This window comes from Alosa alosa, chromosome 16 (genome assembly GCF_017589495.1).
Source record: "Alosa alosa isolate M-15738 ecotype Scorff River chromosome 16, AALO_Geno_1.1, whole genome shotgun sequence".
In the NCBI taxonomy this organism is placed as follows: Eukaryota; Metazoa; Chordata; class Actinopteri; order Clupeiformes; family Clupeidae; genus Alosa; species Alosa alosa.
This window is the reverse complement of record NC_063204.1, coordinates 6,074,997-6,089,123: the sequence shown is the minus strand read 5'-3', so window position 1 is coordinate 6,089,123 and position 14,127 is coordinate 6,074,997. Positions and strand designations below refer to the sequence as shown.

Genomic DNA, 14,127 nt, shown 5'->3' with positions numbered 1-14,127 from the left:
TGTGACCGCGCACATCCCTTTTCACCGTTTCGGATGGGTGCTGGATCAGAGGACAGAGTTTCCAAAGTAAAAGAGAGTGATCCGCACACCATATAGCTCCCATGGAAAGTTTTTTATTATGCGTGCAACGTTTCGAGCCCCTGGCTCTTCCTCAGGCAACCAACAAGTGTTTCATAATGTACCATCAATATAACTCCATTTGTCCTTACTCACACGTGAATCAAATTAGATAATCAATTCCATAGTTACTACATTCAATCAAAGTTAGATTAGGTTGAACTCCACATTTCTGATGCTGTCATTTTACTCAGAGGCTGTGTGTTGAACTGAAATTAATTTTCCTCCCTCCCCCAGAAGCCGAGCAGTGTGGCCCTATTTTAAGCCCTAATTGAAAAACCACAGGAATGGGGGTGTGAGGGGTAAGGAGGTGGGGACAGTTGATGTAATGATCAAAGACCAGCTCCCCTCTCTTACTTCACTCCAGAGCTTTGGGGTATTGTTAAAGAGATCGGAGCTCAATTCTGTCTCGTATTTGACCTTCATTTTAAAAGAGTGTGGGGAAAGTAAATTAATCCCTGGCCCGGGGCAAAATTGATGGGAATGCCTCCGGAGAGGCTGGGCAATTGTGGCTCTGAAGGGTTTTCTTGGAGGGCCACTGCTGCAGGCTGCTACATCAGTGCGCTCAGATGGACTTTGAGGGATGGATTAGGACCCTTCACCTGCCCAGCAAGTGGGGTTCAAGGAGGGGGGGGGGGCTCTGATCGGCTAAAAAATTTATTTTCTTTGGCCCCCATTGTGTAGTGCTTTGGGGAGGCTAAGTGGAAGGTGGGTTCACACTACACCCCCCATGAAACCTTGACCGAGAGCTTTGAGGTGGGGGCATATAGTGCTGTACCAATGAGCCCCATATCAGACTGTGGAACTTCCCTGTGTGGGGTTTTTACTCTCTTTCTCTTTTATTTTGCTACTTTTGCAACAATATCACAGTGAGATGGTTTTTAATTACCAGGTGTTGGCACACATTGGCATGAGTCAAGCCACCATGGTGTTGATGGGGAACAGACATCAGAGTGGAAACAAAGACATCTTGTGTCAACACTTTCCATTTTAATAGCGGTAACCTCAGTACATGTGAATCACTCTGCTAGTTAAGAAGTATAGCAGAGAGTGAGTCATTTGTCACTGCGAGACTTAACACACAGAGCCGATAAGGTGAAACCAGGCAGGTCGTTCTCACAGAGTTTATGTCAGTGTTCATTTAATATTTAACTGATCCGGTGTTGAGTATTGTTCACCAGGTGTTGCGAAATGCACAGTGAGGCAGGCTTATGCATCTTACGTCATGGGCTAATGTGTGGCAGGGTGCCAAGAATGTTTTTGGGAAGCGCTATTTTCTGCCTTCCCATGTGATTCTTTTGAGTGAAGAGACACAGTGGCCATTCTCTGCTGTCGTAGCTTAGAGACTTAAACAAATAGCCCCTTGACTGCAGCAGACCACGTTGAGTTGAAGTCCATCCAGTCTATTTTAGCAAGCAGGACTTATACAACATGAGCGAGCAAGTGTGTGGGAGAATAAGACAGACAGATAGAGAAGGACAGAACAGGAGAAAAAAAGTCCTCCTCTACCATCATAGCCCTCCCTCAGTCATTCTTGTGAGATACCAAAGCTTTGTGGGAAACAAAGTTTGCCGCTGGTCCTTTGAGAGAACCTAAATGCTGTTTTCGTGATTTGTGGTTGAAATCACCCGTAGTCAAATGGCGACCCTAAAATTACCCCCTTCCCCTGTCCTTTTTTTCTTCTGTGCTATACAGATCTGAACTGGCTGTAATGTAACTCTGTTTATCCGGCTCACTCTTTAGAATTCACATCCACTGTAAGGAACCAATTCTTTGAAAAAAAAAAGAAGAAAGGGGAAAAGAAAACGGCCACCTTTATGGGCCACTTGAAGCAGTTCTGTATTTTAAGTCACTGTAAATTAGCCTAGCCGCCTAGACTCGCCCTTTGGTTCACTCTCAGCCTTTGAAGATCTGGTTGCACCCTTGCAAGCTTGACTTTTGCCTGGAGGCAGGAGAGACAAGTGCTCGACATGTGAACGTTTCGTTGGGTCACATCTTGTAAAGTTCTCGGTCAGATTTTATGAGCTAGCAGCCTGCTGAGGTAGGGGGTGGATTTAAAACATTAGACTAATTGTCTTTGTAGTCAGAGCTAGCCTTAACTGGGCTATCATTGTAGTCCATGTAGGAGGTGGTGCTGTAGATTACTGCCCCAATAGGAAGTCTCACAGCCAAGCAAGATGACAAATGACTTTGGTATTTATCTCCTGAAACAAAATTGAAGAAATGAAATGATGACAATAGCGAGGGTGAGCTGAAATGGTGACAGTGGTGGGGAAACGAGAGAGGGTTAGCACGTGTAACCTGCGGGTGGCCACTTTCTGGTAGGCATGGTGCTGATTTGTTGACTTTAATGGCTCTACCGCACTCAGTGCAAAGATTTGTTGTTTTTTTTCTTCTCTCAGTGCACGGGACGTGAAGGAGGTTCCATATCTCTCTCTCATTCTTTCTTTCTTGCTCTCTCCCTCTCTCTCTCCCTCTCTCCCTCCCTCTCTCCTCTCTCTCTCTCTCTCTCTCTCTCTCTCTCTGCTTTTCCCTTTTCAGCCAGATTTACGGTTATGGGCTTCGCACTGGCTGGGGAATTTGTTCTGGGATGGGGTACCCGCAGATATTGAGGTTTCTCCTCCTCTCCAAATGGTTAGGTTCTGTATTGTGAGTGCCTTGCTCCTGGGACAGTGTGACATCATTGCTCTAGTTTGGGGAACCCCCCTGGTGATTTGTTGGCTCCCTCTTCCGCGAGGGACTTGTTTTCCTCCTCAGTATCGTAAAATGCTAAGCCTCTCACCTCATGGTTCTGAAGGCTGGATAACATGCTCTTTTTTGGTCAATGCTTTGGCAAATTCTGGGGACTTCTGGATGAGCCTGGGTGGGCTTTTTTTCAGGGTGGCCCACCATATATAGGTCACTTGAAATAAGCTGCTACATTTAGGTCATTCGAATGAATGCAGACCATTTACAGAATGTTCTATCAAGCCAGGTGCAGAGGGGGTCTGACTGATTGACACATTGCACTCTACACTGCCACCCTTTCTGTCTTTAGGAACACATTAGTCTCTGGTGAAAAAAGTAAACATTTACTAATCTTAAACTAACATTATTGCAGTTTCTTAGAGGAGCTCAGTTGCGAATACAATGGTACAATGCTATGTGTCAATATACTAAAAACGAGAGTTCTGTGAAGCACACCTTTTGAGAAAAGGAAGGAAGAGTTTGGGGAACACATAAACCTGACTAAGCGTTTGCACACCTGTGTGATAGATCTAAATTTTGTGACACCATAGCAGGACGAGTAACTTCTACTATGTCCACACTGTTCTAATATTCCACTGTTGATAGGCAAAGAATCCTTTCCAAGGCCTTGGAGAACTCCAAGGCAATCTAATCTCCAACCTCTGCTCCCAACCTACTAGGCCATGTGTATCTAAAACCCATGGGGTAAATTTGCCCCCAGGTTTAAGTAGCTGAGACCCACTAACCCAGAAACCCCCAACCAGGATTAGGGACTTGAAACCAAGATGGCAAATTTATCCAGTAGATTAGATTAAGGCTCCCCTCTGACCCTCGACCCCCCCCAACACTGGATTAAAATTGTCTGGAGAGAGGCCGAATTAATGTGTCAGCTGGTACTCTTTGCCCACAGTATTGGCGGAAAGAGAGCTAATCTGCTGATCTGATCATACACAAGCCTAAAGCGCATGGAGTATCAGAGGCAGAACCTCAATTTTGCCTTCAGCAAAGAGCCCTGAGGAACTTTTTAAATATTCAGTTTAGAGAAAAGACCTCTTCTGGAAAGGTAGCCTTCCAACAGGACCACTGCTGGTACACAACAATCTGAGCCGAGGGAAGTTGAAGATTAATTGGCCTTGTTTTGCGTTTGGGTCCCTGAACCCTGGAAAGCCCATCAAAGGGCCCCTGTCACGTGTGAGGATTCAGTGGCCCATGCTGGGCCAAGCTCACAACTGGTCATCGTCAGCGCAAGGACAACCCAGTGGGGGTCTGGATGGGTGGGGGGTTGCTGTTCTGCCATCCAATTATGAAGGAGCACCCCCAAGCTCCAAATTTTGGGGGATGGAACATAAACGGGGGGTTCCGTCTTCATGTTTGATTTTGGGATAAACAAAACATGAACAGACTGAGCGTGAAGCGTGGCTCGGACCGTACCGCGTCCCACCCACCCCCTGCTTGGGTCTGGAAGATCACCCGACGATGATGGGTGGAGTTTGTGCCCTACAGACCAAGAGCTCGCTTTAAACAATGCACACTGACACACACACATCCAAATAATACGACACACACCCTCCCCTCGCCAGACTCCCGTCTTTGGAGATCCTGTTCACAGCTTCGAGACAATGCCGCATTACTCATTACCAGGGAGAGGAGAACAAATATCAAGCACAGTGATGGCCTTTTGTGACCCAGAATCCTTTTGAACAAGGAAGCCCCAACAATGCTGAAAAAGAGCAAATCTCCATAATTCATAAGGTCCTATGAATGAATGAGGGCTTTGCTGCGAAGGCCTTTGTGGGATGAGCCGCCTCTCTCTGGGCATGAAGATGTTCCGGGGGTTGGCTGCACACTGTGGCAGACGCATGTCATAATTAACATGGTGCTAGTGGGGCAGCGTGGAAGCGGAGGCGGTCCCCTCTCAGAAAGAGCACAAGCACCCTCTCAGCTCGCTCCCATGTCCCCATCCCCTCCCTCCCCTTCCTTGCCCGAGCTTCTTCTGGAGATGCCTAGAAGAGCACACATCCTTGTTTTCACAAGAGCTTGGGCATTATGGTCGCACTGTTCGAAGACTTCATCCTACGCTTTCTTTTTGTCTGTGTGCCATTCTCTGAGACAAATTTCCTTGAAAAACTTAATTAGGCAACCAATTAGTGGGATTGGTTGCCACACTGCTCTTTGTGGCTCTTTGGGCTAAGAGGATTAAGCATCTTCAGGTCTTGAAGACTGAAGAGATGAGGATTTATTGTGAGGAACGGCAAAAAAACAGTCACGCCATCATCTATGCTGTTTACCGAGGCACAAGCATTAGTAAGTCAGAAGCACTGTTTTGTACAAGCACAAAATCTTACAGTTACAAGTTACAACTGTTACTGTGTCCTCAGGCATCAATGTTTTAGAAGTCCCCTGTCAAGCAGGTCAGGCAAAGGCATAAAAGATGGTTGCTTGGGATTTCTGCCCTCTTTCAGCTTCCATCTCAACGTCCCACATGGTCAAGGAAGAGAAGGCACAAACTAAGGCTTGTCACAGCTTGGCTGTTGGATCAGACCCATCAAAGTCAGACACCGGGGCCAACGTCAACGTCCAGCGATGCAGCCAGTGACAGGGGGGCTGGGGATGCCAGCCAGGTCCATTTTAGCCAAGGTCGTCCCCTGCCAGTCCACAACGCTGTCTGACAGTTCGTCCATTCTTAGCGGATAGAGCTGAAGCTGGCTGCCCAGCCGGCTGTTTGGCCGGTAAGAGACGCAGAGGCACGACTCACCCCTGCATGACCCCGCCCAGCATAAGCCCCTCTCTCTTTCTCTTTTTTTCTCTCACTCTGTTGTCCTGCCTCTCTCTGTCTCGCTCTCTATCTGGCTGCCGGTGGGTCCTCTGCTGTGCTGTGCTGTGCTGTGCTCTGCTCTGCTCTCCTCTCCTCTCCTCTCCTCTGCTGTGCTGTCCTCTGCTCTGCTGTGCTGTGCTGTCCTCTGCTCTGCTCTTTCTCTCCTCTCCCTCTCCTCTCCTCTCCTCTCCTCTCCTCTCCTCTGCTCTGCTGTGCTGTGCTCAGTGGGAGATTTTCAGTCCTCTTCAATAAAGCATAGTTGGAATGCCAGTCCTCATCGCTCCACACAAACAGGGAGTGCTGGGAGGGACGAGAGGGAGTCCAGAGGGAGAAGGAGAGAAGGCAGGGCTCTCCTGTGTCTCTTCATATGCTCACTTCCTCCCTCCCTCTGTCTCTCTCACTCTATCTCCATGTCTCTCCCTCTGTCTCTCTCACTCTATCTCCATGTCTCTCTCTCTCTCTCACTCTATCTCCATGTCTCTCTCTCACTCTCTCTCTCTCTCTCTCTCTCTCTCTCTCTCTCTGTATGTCTATCTTCTCCGACCCCCCGTGATGGACAGCTCTCTGGCTGAGTGAAAGAGAAAAGTGCATTCTTGACTCCATGCTAAGCTTCCGATTTATATGCAAAGGGGACAGAGAGCAATATCAAAGGGTAAACAGACTGCTGGCTGGGAAGGAAGGAAGAGTTTGGCATATTATTCCCAGGAAGCAGTCCCCTCCGGCCTTGGTGTTTAGAGTCTGATCCCCATCTTGTGTCCATCTATCTGAACCGTTTTATTGAGAGGCCATCGTAGCTCGTCTGCAAACACATTCCTGAGTCATGCTTTAATTCAGCTTTAATTAAACTGGATTGCATTCAGTTATTGCCCATTAAAAGCAAACCCATTGTTTGTATGCCCTTATCAGGCGTGCTAAGGGGCAACTGATGCATTGTTTTGCTTGCTGCAACTAGGTCCAGATGCAATCACGGATCAATGGCTTGTTGTCACCCTTTTCAGCCCAGGTCATAAAAATGGCCCCTGGCCCAGTGTGATATGGACCTGCCATTATGCAAGTCAGTTCTGAATAGGTTCCATTGGAGCTGTACAAAGCAGTGCTGCAGTTTAGTGTGTGTGTTTGTATGGTCTGCTTACACAATCATACCGTCTTAGTTTGTGCATAATTGGCATACACAAGCTAATAATTTAGTGTGTGTGTGTGTGTGTGTGTGTGTGCACAGCTCTGTCTCCCTGTGTGTGTGTGTGTGTCTGTGTGTGTGTGTATTTGTATGTCAATGTTTATGTGTTGATATTAATATGCCTGCAACATGCACCACTATTTGTGTGTTCAATTCCAAGAATGTGATTGTGGTAGTGTGTGTTTGCATGCATGCAGGCTGGTTGTGTGTGTGTGTGTGTGTGTGTGTGAGTGAGGAGTCAGGTCAGGAGGTGCCTTTAAACGTCAGCCTTTTGTGTGCAGTCATGGGAAAGAGAGGCTCAAAGGTGGAGCAGCAGGAGACGGGCTAGTCAAAGGAGGGTGTGTGTGTGTGTGTGTGTGAGTCTGAGAGAGAGAGGTTCAGTCCCCTCTTTGCCCCAGTACCGTGTAATCTCTTAATGCCAGTAGTAGTCCTCTCCCTCAGGGCAGTCATGGCCCACCGGGCCTGGGCAGGACACGTCCTGCGAGGAGGAGTGATCCCGGCCGGCCGCTGGACCTTCCACAAAGCCCCCACCCGTCAAAAGAGCCATGTTAAAGGTTAACTGCCATGGTTTTCTTCAGATCATAAACAACTGACCTGTGCCACTTCCCTTATGTGGAGAGCTCTGCCTGTATCCACTGACAGAACAGCAGTGACTTTGCGGAAAGGATGCACAGTGCAAACAATCTTTAATAATACCTCCCATCCAAACACGCATGCCTTGGCAAGCCCTCATGGAGTCCCTTGCACATGGTCCCTCGATCGCAATTCAGTTCAGAGTTCACATCTCTTAGTCTCAGCACATTGGTATTTGGGCCTGGCTCGTTATGATCACGTAACCCCATGAACATTCCTCCATCCTCACAACTTCTGTTTTACTGGATTCATCTGTCCTAACTCCTCCTAAAATCTTGGGTGGACCCAACTTCCCCGAGTTCTCCCCCCTTGACATTATTTGGTATGGAGGTCACTCTACGTTCCTCCCCGGCCTCTCTGTTTCTCTCTCCCTCTCTCTCTCTCTCTCTCTCTCCCTCTCTCCGGTTGTGACATGTTTTAGTGCTTTCGCTCCGTGGCTTTGTGTCGCACAGGCCGGCCGTCCGTCCGTGCGGGGCCCACTCAGATGTCTTGAAGCATGAGTAATACATTGTTCCCATGATTTGCCATGCATGACTGGGCAGAGCCCCCCAGGGTCACTGGGAAGAGGAATGTTGCAAAGTCATATTGTCTCTCTCAGCTTTCCGTGATTTCAAATGGAGAAATGTGTCTTGCTCTTGATCCTAAGGACTGATGCTGGTGTCAAGAGGCAGTGTTGAGATGGAAGGAGAACACCTGACAGGAATGCGTGGCTTTTTATCTCATGGGTTATATTGTAGCGCCTAAGCGCTCAGTTGAAATGTCAATGACAAAACAGCACTGCGCTGTTGAAATGTCACTGACAAAACTGTGATGTCACTGTCAGGGCAGAACTACTCATGGAATGATTGTTGCATTTTGAGTTTTAGAAAAAAGTTTCTGAAACCATAAAACAGGCGTTATTTTTAGAAATGTTATATTTAAAGGCTGAGTTATCTTTGGATTTTCCGCTAATAGATTGAATGGATTTGGCTTTGTGGAGGCTGGTTGTGTTGATGCTGTGGAGTTGGGGGTTGGGGGTGGGAAACGAGGGTGTGTGTGTGTGCGACCTAATTGTGGCCTTCGTTAGCTAGCATTCATGGAGATGGCCGCGTTTCAGCGGTGCAATGAGATCATCAAAGGGAAACTCATTAGGTCACTGCCCGGAGGTTGGTTGTGATGTGTATTTGTGTGTGAGTGTGTGAGTGAGTGTGTGTGTGAGTGTGTGAGTGTGTGAGTGAGTGAGTGAGTGTGTGAGTGTGTGAGTGTGTGAGTGTGTGAGTGTGTGAGTGAGTGAGTGAGTGAGTGAGTGAGTGAGTGAGTGAGTGAGTGAGTGAGTGAGTGAGTGAGTGAGTGAGTGAGTGAGTGTTTTTAGGGAGTTCGTGTTCAGTTGTCAAGCCTCAGTTGGAATGTCACATATTACAAAACTTCCATCTTCTCTCATTCAACTGTGTAGTATTCTGCCCAGTCGGCTGGAAGTTGCCATGCTCTTAATGAACTGCTAATTTGCAGTAATAGGCCTGCAGCCTCTCTGCTGCACACACTTACCCCAGTGCCCAGAACTGCACACCCCACACACACACACACACACACACACACTAGACCTGTGGAGAGTCCTTTGAGGCACTTCACCAAAAAGCCTGATGCCAAATAGTTCACAGACAGCACGCATAGCACTCAGTCAGTCTGGGACTCTTCCCATCTTTCACTATGGCACTCCCTCCCTCGCTTCCTCCCTCTCTCCATCCCTCTGTCTCTAACCCCACCCAAACCCACACCCTGCCCCCCTTCCCGTTAATAAACTGAAAGGCTCGCCGTCTGTCTGATTTATTGTTCAATAAATGCTTCATGCAGCAGGGGAACAGAAGGAAGAGGACAGGCCCCGCTGTTTGCCAATGGCCTCCAAGTGGGAGGGCAGGGGGAGAGGGGGTTGAGACCGCAAAAAGAGCTTCCGCTATCTTTCCCTTTCTCTTTCTCTTTTCTTTCTTTCCCAAGCACTGAAAAGCTTTTCTCTGTCTCTCTTGCGTGCTCCTCTCTCTCTCTCTCTCTCTCTCTCTCTCTCTCTCTCTCTCTCTCTGTTCTGTCACTCTCACTATGGTTAAACACAAGCACTTCTCGTCAGAGGCTGCTGTGTTATCCCCCCCCGATGATGACTGGCGGTGACTGGAGTAGCGCTTGGCCCCCGGCGGTTGCCGGTGGGAAACTGGCGGCGCTCCATTGTGCGCGGGCCCCAGCGGGGAGGCAGGCCGGTGGGGTGAGACACGGGGGGTTAGAGCGGCAGGCCTCCACAGCACCTCACCCAGCAGAGTCCTGCTGGGCCCGCGGCCTCCACTTAGTGTTGTGCTAATTAGTGTGTGTATGTGTGTGTGGGGGGCTCCCTAATAGTGGAAATGGTGTTGTGTTTGGTTTGTCAGAGTGAGGTGGTGATGCCGAACAGGGGACATGCAGTCGTTTGGCCATTCAGGCTGGTGCTGCTTGTTTCAGGCCAGCACAGTTCACAGAAGCAAGCGCGTACACACACACACACACACACACACACATTCTCATGTATTCACATTTGCACGCACACACACTCACACACTGTAGTTACCACTGCCACCACCATCTTGTTTTGTTTTGCTTGTGAATGAGATGTGTTTGGGGGGTAGGGTGAGGTGTTGTGCGGGATGAGGCCATTGTGTGCGTCTTATTGTCACTGGCAGGGTAATGTCTTTGCGAGAGGGTTCCTTCATTGACCCCGGGTCCAATTAAGAGCCGGTGGCCTGAGGCTGTGGGGCTGACCGGCATTAAACTCTGACCCACCTGCTCATTACAGCCAGCATCCTCCCAGGGGGATTAATGTGTGTGTGTGTAGCTGTTTCCACTTACCGTGTGTGTAGCTGTTTCCACTTACCGCCAGTGTCAATTCCACAGGTGCTGAAGCAGCCTCTCCTCTCCTCCCCTCTCCTCTCCTCCCCTCTCCTCTCCTCCCCTCTCCTCTCCCTCTCCTCTCCTCTCCCTCCCCTCTCCTCTCCTCCCTCTCCTCTCCTCTCCTCTCCTCTCCTCTCCTCTCCTCTCCTCCATCTCCTCTCCTCTCTTTTCCTCTCCTCTCCTCCTCTCCTCTCCTCTCCTCTCCTCTCCTCTCTTTTCCTCTCCTCTCCTCTCTTCTCCCACATCTTGTGTGGTGGGAGAGCCAGTGGAGCTTGATGATGCCAAAGGAGCGTGAACCTCCAAACCGGAGAATGAAACAACAGGAAGTTGAGTGTGAGCTGAGCGTAGCGGCTGCATATAGCGTCGCCATGGCAGCTCCCCTTTTCATTCCTGAGCGTAGCGCCAGCCTCTCGTCTCGTGTTGTTGGCAGCCTCCTCTGATGGGAGGCGAGCGGTGGGGAGCTGCCCTGTCTGTCTGGCGTGACTGGCTGCGCTACAATGGGGAACAGACTCCTCCAGACGGATTCAGTGTGTGTGTGTGTGTGTGTGTGTGTGTGTGTGTGTGTGTGTGTGTGTTTACGTCGGGGCCCTCGTCTGGTACAGCATAGTACTATCGGTGCTGAGGTCGTGGGATCAGGACCCCCGGGAAGCACATACACTGAACAGCACAACTGTATTCATTGCACCCCATGTAGTTGTGGATAAAGGCCTTTGTGGACTGAATAACATGTGTGTTTTAGTGTGCCTTTGTCCTGCATAACTTTATCAGCTGGAGTTGTTTTGGAAGTTCCTTTTAAGTGACTGTATTCGTTTTTTCTTTTCCCCGCTCTCTCTGTTTTTGGATGGGTGGAGTGGAGTTCAGCTGTCGTTACCATGGCGTCCACATCCACGGCCTCATTCGTTCCACAGTGGGCCCTTCATTTTTTTTTTTTTTGTTATGCCGGGGAAAAAAAAAAGAATACGAAAGATAAAAAAGCGTGAGACGGCTAAAGTCTCTCTGATCCCCTGTTCCATGCCCAGGGTAATCCTGCGGCCCACCGTCAGCACAAACGCTGCCCTCTCTCTTTCTCTGTCTGTCACTCTCTTTTCGTGCTCACTCTCTCTCCCGGTGTCACTGTGGGGTTATGCTTTTGACCTCCGTCAAAACACTAACTGGAAGTTGCAGCACAACATCCCTGCCAGCGGAACACAGATTTCCCTTTATTCCCCATCCATTCCATTTCCCTCTTATTCACCCTTTCCTCTTCCGTCTCACTGTCGGTTCCTTATGGTTTATCTCATTCTAGAGATGCAAACTGCAACGCTTTTTCGGCGACTCACGTCATCTACCGCAGGCTACCAGAGGAACCAGAATAGCGTTTCTCATATGGGCCTGCTGGTCAAATGTCTGCTGTCACTTATCTGATAATGTTTGATCATGTAGCAAAGGAGCGGTAGATAGCCCTGATAGCAGCTAAGAACATATAGGCTACACTCACTCCATTGGGAGACAACACTCTCAGTTTGCACCAGGCTACCGTTACTTATCTTACCTCCGCAGTAGATCTACTTCAGCTTAGTTTTAAGACGCAACTGTGGGCTTGACTAGTGTGTAAGCTTTGGTTCAGCTGACGCTGGCGCTGCCATCAGACTGTGATCATCCAGAGCCGTAGCCTACAATAATACAATTATTCCACATATAGACCCTTTCAACAATAAAAACAAAAACAATGCTTGAACGTTCTATTTGGTTCCCAATCTACTTCCTCTGCATTAAGATAACATATGGAATGTTAAAACGGAAGCCTTGTGGGGCCAACTATGATGCTGATAATGGAACTCTCTTGAAAGGGTCCATAAGCCTATCCGTAACGAAGTTTGATCTAGTCATAGACATAGTAACAGACAACATTTTTTTTTTAATGTAACCTAGGCTTAGTATCTAATTTTATGTGGGAATTACAAGTGTATGAAAACAATTCCTTACTTTAACCACGCAAGTGCATGTGTCGTTTATTAAAATAGGTAGGAAAACTCTGAATCAAAGATGCTTGGTCTATCAACAAAAACAGCATGGAGTTAAACATAATTAAAATGTAATTTAAAGTCCCATACATTTAAAGGGACAACCATCACTCAAGACATAGGCCAACACCACAACAGTGAAATGCCTTGAGTAGCCTACAAAACACTGCATTTAGAGGACAACTGCGTGTAGAACCACGCTAACACGGTCGATCGTTCTCTCTTTTTTTACCACACATGTGTTTGCATCCTTGTTTCATACTCTCCCTCTATCTCTCTCCTTTCCTTTCCTCTTCACTTCACTTCTCTTCTCTTCTCTTCACTTCTCTCATGCTCTGTCCATCCCTCTCTCCTGCGGCCCCTCCCTGTGTGATCTGTGGGGGTTTGGGGAGCGTGGTGATTTAGCGGCAGCATCTGGAGAGTGTTTCTGGGTGGGTGGGGTGCGGCTGACCTCACCCTCTCGGCACGCGGAGAAAAGCATTAGCCACCATCCCAGTCAGTCAGTCAGTCACTACGCCGCCACTCTCTGTCCTCCTTTCTCCTTATCCACCCATCTCTCCCTCCTCTCTTCCTCTCTCTCTCTCCCTCTCTCTCTCTATCTCTCTCATTTTATCATCCTATCTATCTCTCCTCTTCTCAATCTCTCCATCTGTCTCTATCTTCTGTAACTCCGTCTCTCTCTTTTTATCTGCCCCTCTCTCCCTCTCCCACTTTCTTTATCTCCATCTCTTTCTTTATCTCTATCTATCTCTTATCTACCCCCCCCCTCCCCTTCTGTGACTAACGCCTGTTAATGGACATTCTCAGGCCCAAGGCCGAAACCAATGGACTCCCACTTGCCCAATTATATGAAGCCCCCTCCCACCCATTCCCACTGTGGCTTAAGCACTGAGTTCTGGATGTTTGTTTTGTATGGTTTTGGGGGAGGGTGTGTGTCGGAGGATCCTTAGTCATGGTGCAGGTATTTGCTTTGCTTTTGGGGCTTTCTGTGTGAGTTGGCAAGCTATAAAGTGGTGATGGTATCAGCTGCTGTTGGAGAGTGACCACGGCTCCTGTCCATAAATCTAATGCCTCACCAGGGGCTTTGACAGGGCTAATGGTCAACCAGGGCTGAATATGTAACACTGGTTCAGTGCTGTGGTGAGACTGGTGTTTAGAGGCCTTTGTGGCTTACTGTACATGTGTTGCAGTGACTTAGACGTTTGTTTTTGTTATTTGGTACAATATTTCACTGACCTTCTGCTATTTTTCGTGTTGTTGCTTTTGTTGTTTTGATTGAACTACAAGCGGTGGTGTGGACCCACAGTTGTTTTTCCTCAGCAATGCCTCGATGGAAGAGGTTTGACAGGCAGGTTATTGGTGAGGAGAGAGAGATGGATGTGGGAAAGCCCCCAGGAGCATTTGAAAGGTGAAGGGCCTCACTCTCGAGGGCCCCAAGGCTGTAGATCAAGTCATCAGGCTTTCATCATCCCTATGGCTACAAACCGGATTTCCCTTTCACCTTCCAAGGCATCAAGTTAGGCATCCAGGCCATTGGGTCAACCCACCTCCTGTGAGCACTCGTACTATTCTACCTGAGTGCCTCACTGACACGTGTAATGATTCGTCAAACGGTAAAGAAGGGGTGTTTGTACCTCATGAGAACTGGCGCCATTGGGGGCGTTGTTGTGTGAATTTAGTGTGTGGTTATGACTCAGGCTGTGTCATGCTGGTGCTTCGTGGTTGTGTCTCACTTCACTAAGTGTTCTCTCGCTCTCTCTCTTTCTCTG

At 48.5% G+C, this 14,127-nt stretch overlaps 1 protein-coding gene across 2 annotated transcripts in view; it reads left to right on the top strand.

The window, feature by feature from the left end:
* Nucleotides 1-14,127, top strand: part of arhgap29a (Rho GTPase activating protein 29a) — a 46,843-nt gene that overhangs the window by 7,587 nt on the left and 25,129 nt on the right. The gene's annotated exons all lie outside the window — the stretch shown is intronic.